This window comes from Acipenser ruthenus, chromosome 1 (assembly GCF_902713425.1).
Source record: "Acipenser ruthenus chromosome 1, fAciRut3.2 maternal haplotype, whole genome shotgun sequence".
In the NCBI taxonomy this organism is placed as follows: domain Eukaryota; kingdom Metazoa; phylum Chordata; class Actinopteri; order Acipenseriformes; family Acipenseridae; genus Acipenser; species Acipenser ruthenus.
Window position 1 is genome coordinate 25,565,348 of NC_081189.1, and position 7,905 is coordinate 25,573,252.

At 34.4% G+C, this 7,905-nt stretch overlaps 1 long non-coding RNA gene across 1 annotated transcript in view; it reads left to right on the forward strand.

The window, feature by feature from the left end:
• LOC131736908 (uncharacterized) overlaps nucleotides 1–2,745 on the forward strand; it is a 13,980-nt gene extending 11,235 nt beyond the window's left edge. Inside the window, exon 6 of the long non-coding RNA XR_009328496.1 lies at nucleotides 2,632–2,745. This is a non-coding gene — a long non-coding RNA (uncharacterized LOC131736908). The remainder of the gene's footprint in view (nucleotides 1–2,631) is intronic.
• The last annotated feature ends 5,160 nt before the right edge of the window (nucleotides 2,746–7,905 follow it).

Consider the following 7,905-nt stretch of genomic DNA (forward strand, 5'->3'; position numbering starts at 1 on the left):
AGCCTATTATCGACAAGAAGGAACATGTTATTTTTAACAGGACGTGTGCTTAAGGTCTCTCTGCATCTCAAAAAATGAGATATCATTATTTCAGAATTACTTGTGCCTTTTCAGAATTGGCCAAGGGATCATTTCTTCTGTTTTAATAAACTTGTTGTGACTTATTTTTTCCTTTGCATATTTGTTACTAGGGCGTGCTGATACTCGTATTTTCCAAGTATTTACCTTTGAGAAGTAACTTCTCCTCATACCTATTTATTAATCGGCTGATTTAAAAACAAGAACAGCTGCCCTTCCCACACCTTTACAATTGAGTTAAATCAATGGCAATTAACTTCCACATTGAGTGTTTTAAAAGCTGACTGGAAGCAAATGTTCCTTAACAATTGCCTTATAAAGGTATGTAAGCAGCCTCAGGATTGAAAGCTTTGCCAGATGTATTAACATCCCAAACATATTTCTCAACTGTATTATCCTTTGATGCCAGTTTAGTTTTTTTTTTTTAAAGAGTCTATTATTATTAGTACATTTTCACATAGCAATTAACAAAAGTGTGTAATTAGTGTTGCTAGAATATATTATTATTATTATTATTATTTTATTATTATTATTATTATTATTAATTTATTTCTTTGCAGCTGTCCTTACCCAGGGTGACTTACAGTAGTATACAAAAAATACACATCAAGAATTACAGTACAATTAAGACCAAGATAAAAAATACAATGACTTCAGTCCTAATAAGAGCAAAGGCCTATTGTGTTTTTGTTATTGATAATCAGAATCAGTACCTGTACCTGTAACAAGACCTGACTTTTCGCTTGCATCTTTGAACAAACCCAGACACTTCTGGCATGTAAGTGTGAGAATTCCTCAGGAAAAGGATGTTTTGTAGACACTCCCTCCATTTAAGTATGCAAATAGCTCATTATTAAGCTAACATGTCACAATGAATCTTATTATATTTGGATACTCGCTCTATAAATATCCAGTCGTTACAAGGAATCCAATTTGAAAAAATTAAATTATTTTCTGAAAATCTTGCCCATAAGCTTGTGATAATCTGTTATGTAAATACTTTTTTCAGCAAAGTAAAAACACATAAACCTTTCAAATGCCATTACTGTATGTGTAAACATTGGGTCTACTGATTTTTTTTTTCTTTCTGTATCTGTGTACATAGACATTGTGTGAAAAAGCTTGGTCCTATCTGGCCTAAAGATGGTTTATTTGTAAAAAAAAAACTGTTCTTTTTGCAGTTAACGTATTTTACAAAAACAAATCCATCAGATTGTCTCCTCATTTTGAATAGAGGCATGGCACAAGGAACTTACATATCAGACATCATAGACTGTCACAGATCTGCATATAAAACGAATGGTAAGATTGGTGACATGTTGAGAAAAATGTTTGTCAAAAATATACACCGTTTATTTTAGTATTGACTACATACACTATAAATCTCATATATAACATCATTGCTGCTGCTGGTTTGTTTCAGGGAACACAATATTTAGAAGTGCTTTGAGGTTCACTGACCACTGCATTCTTGAATAATTTAACTGTTTACATGAATCCATTTAATAATTTAAATGTTTAGATGAATGTAAGTGCAAAAACTTCTGAAAATACCTCGTTTTTAAAGTGTTTGTATAAGGTTACCAAGTGATTTGATATAGGAGTAAAAACTTAAAAATTGAATTAAACACATCCAAAGAGTGTTTTGTGGTTATAAACCTTCCTTATTTCACCAAATGGAACTTAAAAGCTTTGTGAACAGATCCCTACGGTGGCCCTGAAGTGCAAAACACAAAACACAAAAAGAAAAGCACAAACACAAAAAGAAAAACACAACGACATTAAGGAAAACACAATGACATTAAGGTAAACACAACGACATTAAGGTAAACACAACGACATTAAGGAAAACACAACGACATTAAGGTAAACACAACGACATTAAGGAAAACACAACAACATTAAGGAAAACACAACAACATTAAGGAAAACACAACAATATTAAGGAAAACACAACAACATTAAGGAAAACACAACAATATTAAGGAAAACGCTGCAGACTGTTTTGGGAGTAAAAATAGCTTCTTGTGTACATTATTTGCCACTCACCATGCACCACTGCCACAGACAGCCACAAAACTGGTACATCCCAGTGAAAACACAGGTGTAGCTCCCTTTCAACTGGTGGCACGAAAGAATTAGACAGGTATTTTATAGTGCAGTAGGTAGAGTTAGTTAATGTTTTACAATGTTTCTGGTTCCTCTCCAAAATGGAAAAGTGACTGGCTGCTCATTTAATATTTACTCACTGGGAAATATGTTGAGTGATGATGACATGAGGAGACTATAATCCAGCCAAAATATGAACACCTGTATTCCCTGGCTCAGAAATGGATAAATCCATCCCTTCTATTAGGTTCCCTTTTAACTTGGTCCAAATAATGATTGCTTTTCCATCTGCAGCAGGATGTGACCAGGCATAACTTTAATGGCTTGTTATGCAGTTTATCTCTAGAGATTGTGACGGGGTACACGTCGCCCCTGTGCGTACATTGTATTATTTTGTATTTGTATTATGATTTAAATGTATTTTATTTTGCACTGTTGTTTTAGGTTGGTGTAGAATGTGCCTGAGCCTCATTGAATGATTGACAAGCAATCGAGTGAGGGCACAGCTGCATAAAAGAGGCAGGAAGCTTTCAGTCTGGGCTGCATTTTGTTCAGAGGAGAAACGTAAGTGAAAAGACATCTAAAGATAAGTAAACAATTGCTACTTGTGCTGGCTTTAAACCAGCACAATACTTGTTCGCTGTGTTTAATTATTGTACCTGTTTTTTTTTGGCCAACGTGCCGTTTTGTTTTGTATAAGTGTTTTGTTTTTTGTTCAAACCTTTTATTTACATTTTTTTTCCTGGTCTGACATCACCCACAAGCCATCCTTGTCACATGGATACATTGAGAGAGCTCACTTAGCACTATCAACACAGATTGTGTTTTTAACATAAAAGAAAACAAGTACAGAAGTAAATGCTAAAGCAACACAACATCATTACTGACAACTTTGTTTGAAACTGGTAGAAAGATACCAATGTATACTGTATGTAGTTTAATCTCCTTTAATATACAGTAGATTTCTAACTTCTGAATGGTAGAAAAAAATGGTGTGTTTAAGTCTACCCGGTACATGGATGATACAGTAGATATACCATTTTTGGGAACTGGTGCAATATAATGTTACTAATTCTAAAACACACTAGACAAGCTTAATAACTGTCAAGAGAGAAAGAATTGATGCTGTAAATCTCCACATCACTAGTTCTAAAACATTTTATTTCAGTTTATACAGTATGTGCCTGAAATCTAATACACAAACATTATGGGGTATCTCATATCATTACAAAGAAGCACTGATAAAATCTTATTGTTTCCAGTCCCTGAGTTTTCCCACAACCCATATGTGAATCATGTATTGTAAAAACTAAAAGGACATTTTGAATTCCTTATAGTTAAGAACAAAGAAGAGAACTCCTTATACTTGGCCCGTTATAATGCAGTAAAGATAAAAGTAACTTCTCCTATCTTATACATGAAAAGATACATCAGCAATGGAAAAATACAAAGGCAATAATAAAACCACTTGTTAGCGTTAGACATTTACCACATTACACAATGTTGGTTTAGTTGGATTAACGAATACAACATTAAGGTACTCAATAACCCAACTAAACCATCATAGTCTACAGGAGATTCTTTATTGAAACATAATAAACACTGCTTCCAGGTTGAAGTCAAGATCGAGTTGATCACCATCAAAATTATGACAATTTTGCACTCAACAAGAAATGTTAACACAATATACTCTTTTAAAAAGATAATTTCATAATTATAAAAGTATTTAATACTCTAATTAATACTGTACCTTTATAAATATAATGCACATTTCTTGTATAACCTACACTTCTTACATAAAGCACACCTTGTATTCTACCCATACCCAAGCATCAAATTTGGTGTAGTTATAAAAGTACAGTAAAAATAAAATCCTTATTCTATGTTTGCTTGATTACAAAATAGGACACAGGCCCTATATGTGCAACATCACTGCTGGATGTAATTTCTCACTACATCGCTGCCTATAATGCTCTTTCTGTCAAAGTATAAACTTTATGAGCCTACAAGCTGAAATAAAATTCTAATTTGGTTAAAGTGCTATGTGCCAGTAGGCTCTAATCATTCCCTTCCATTAATTCAGGGGAAGACAGAGAAATTGATGGGAAAATTAGAAAAGAAAGCGCAATTTCAATAAACCCTATTCAAGGCTAATTAATAAATGCCACCAACATGAGGTAATGCAAGGTCAAGGAGCTCATTTGCATTTTTGTAAGTATGTTGTAAATTGAATTCGACAAGTTTTCTTTACCCGCCTTTCATATGAAGTGAATCTAGATTAGTAGCAAACTCCCTGGCACAGAACTGCTAAGCATTGTTGGTGGCTGCAGTACAAAGCCTAGCTGTTGAGGAGGTTAAATGTAAAGCTTATTTATTTTTCATTTTCTGGTATTGCTCCAAAGCCAAAACGATGTTCTGATTCCACTTGCATGAGCAAAAGCGCTCAACAACCTGTGATTGGATTTCAATATCAAGCTTTATCCTCTTACCTTCTTTAGCTCAAGTTTCGAGTAAGCCTTCTGGACCATAATTAACCTAAGTAATTTGTTTACCCCTTCGAACTCTGCTCACTGATATATTCGAATTTCTGTCCAAAGAAAGTGCCAAGTATCATCTTTGCTGTTATAGGATTCTTCATGATTAACTGCTATTCATGTGAGTGCTATTGGTACTTTGGAGGTGGATAACCTCTACAGTAGTATATTCCTGACAGTCAAGCACAGAGTTGTTGTTGTTGTTGTTGTGGTGTTGGGATATTTACCATTTTCGAGTAGTTATTTATTGAAATACAAATGAAAATATCGTGTGTGCAGTATAATGATATGTGTGGAATTTGATTATTGTTCCCACATTTTTAACCGGTAGTTTAGGATGAGTACAACAAAAGCAACATCATGCCATCCTTTCAACTCCACTTGCGATTGAACCTGCTCACCAGGTATGACAACTTTCTATTCATGCAGTCACATTTCAGTTGTTCAGAGTATTACTTACGGGTCCACTGCATAACTCTGGTTCACATACTATTGTTGAGTTGTAACACTTATTTCACTTGCAAAGTCCAACTGCATGACCACAAAGGTAGTCCACAAAACTAAGAGTAAAACGGTGGTATAAGCCTGGTTGAATGCACACAAGGTACAGTAGTCATGCAACATAATTCTGGTACAGTATCACATGCATGCTTAGTTTTGTTTTCCATAACCCCTAACTATAAAATGGCTTAGAAATGTCCTGCAGTGTGATTGGCTGATAACATTCCAATGACATATAGTTAAGAGTATAACCAATGGTTCCGATCTCATTTTATTCCAGTCAGTAAAATCACAGCTTATAAATAATAATTTATTTTAAAGGCCTTAACATGGATAGTTGTGTGTCGTGCCAATGATCAAGCTCTAAAAAAAAAAGAATCAACTTTGCCTGGAAAATTGCAAAACCTCTGCTTGTGGCCAGGAATTACTGAATATTTTAAACAACCTGTGCCTGATTCTTTTCCTCATGGAAACTGAAGATAGCCAAAACCCATCATCCACTGACAGCAGGAATTCAGCTTTAAGGGGTGTTCCGCCAAATGCCAATCACACAGATTTGGAATAATAATAATAATAATAATAATAAAAAAAACATCATCCAGATGACTTTTTCAAAGCTTAACCATCAAATTCTGAAAAATGTATTTGCAAATATATGTAGTTATCAATAGAACATATTTTTTGTAAATTGAGGTTTCCTTATCAGCAGTGCACAATTCCTATTGCTTCTACTACATCTGCTCCCATCATATCTTGGTTGCAGGTTATTCAATATAACACTGTGGCAGGGCGGAAGCCCTACACATGGGGAAATATGTAGTTTTATTGTATATTTTTGCATTATTTGTTGTAAATTGATTTCATTAATTGTTTGACTGATGTTGCGCTCCGCCGTGGACGATTACCTGTCTGTGTGGAGCAGCAGCTGAAAGCAATGAGCCGTTTCAGCAGGCAGGTGGGCGTGTCTCGGCAGAGCGTTAGTATAAAAACATAGAGATTGCTGTGATCGGGGCTGCTGCAAGGCCTGCCGTTTTCACGGCACCTTTGATTTATAGTTTGTTGTATTGTGTTTTTATTTTTGAGTGTTTGTACAGTCGTGTATCGTCCTCTGTGCGCTACCATCGCTGGTAGCGTCACATGACATTATTGTTTACTTTTTGTTTATGTTTATTGATTAAATCCTGTGCGCCTGTGTCGGCGTATCAACGTCAATCTCTCTACCTCAGTCTCGTCTGTGTTCTCCTCGGCTACCGGAGGCAAGTATACCAGGACCCTATCACAAACACCTTTTGTGACTTTGTTTCTTTCTTCCTGCTTCCTTCACGATTTACTGTAAGTTTAGTTACAAGTTTGTGAGAGGGTTACTGTCCCTGACATTAGTTTCTGCTTGGCCTATACTTATTGTATGTGTAAGGGCCAGAAAGGTAATTACTTGTAAATAAGTATGGCTTTATTATTTGTAGCGGTACATTTCCATTTGTTTCTACAAACAACAGTATATTTGAATGTATATACAGTATATATATATATATATATATATATATATATATATATATATATATATATATATATATATATATATATATTACAGTATATAAAGTGTTTGCCTGTTACCAAAAAGTAATATAGTATACTATAATACATCGTAGTAGTACTACAGTACTTTATAATCATATTAGTACTATAATATAATATAGTATATTTTGGTAATGCTATAGTACATCATAATAGTGCTATAATATAGTACTTTTATGATATCGTAGTACCACAGTATATTATAGCACGGTATAGTATACCACATCATAGTATTTTGTAATCGTACTTTAAGACAGCATATCTTTCCTAAAAGCTAGTGATAAAGTAAAACAAATGTTTTGATAAGATGTACATATCTTTGGAGCATATGCTTGTCTTCAAAAGGAATTCATTCTTAATGGGGTGGGGGGTGGGGGGGAGATCAGTAGACAGGGATTGTAGGCTTATACCTGATTGTGGGAGTTTGTTCTTGGTCACTCTCTCTCTACTTGTAGTCTGCTCTGTATATACAGTAGTCTTTGCTAAGTTTTCCACAGCTTCATGAGAAATGCATTAAGAGGTTGTGCAGTATTAAGCTGTAGCCCATACATTTCAGACAAACACACAGGGCAATGTGTCAACTGTACACAAGAGTAAACAATAAAGGGTCAAAAACAGATGAATTGGCTCAAGTGTGTGGAACGCTGAAGTAGGGTTTCATTTAGACCAATGTTGTATAACAGCTGTTGAACCAAACCTCAATTTAGTACAAAGGTAATGGGTTAAGCCAGTGGAGTTTTGCAATTGACCCTGTATGTTTTATTTTATTTACATTTGAAAAAGGGTCGTGGGGGTCACATGGCCATTTGAAAGCAATTGTTTTTAGTTTTACTAAATTATTATTTAAATATTTATAATTTGCTTTTATGTAAAAGAAACAGCTTGACCCCCCCTAAAATAAAACAATAGTACATTTTAGGTAAGATTTAGTGGAATTATTTTGATATGTGCATTCCTTAAATAACCAAGGTTTAACATACGCAGCTGTCTTTTGATGTCTTCAATGTATGTTAAAGCATGAAGCTATCAACATACCTCTTTAGAAAAATACTCAACATACAAATTGAATCTGAGCACAAAATTGTAACGGTAGTTACAATGCCTTAAT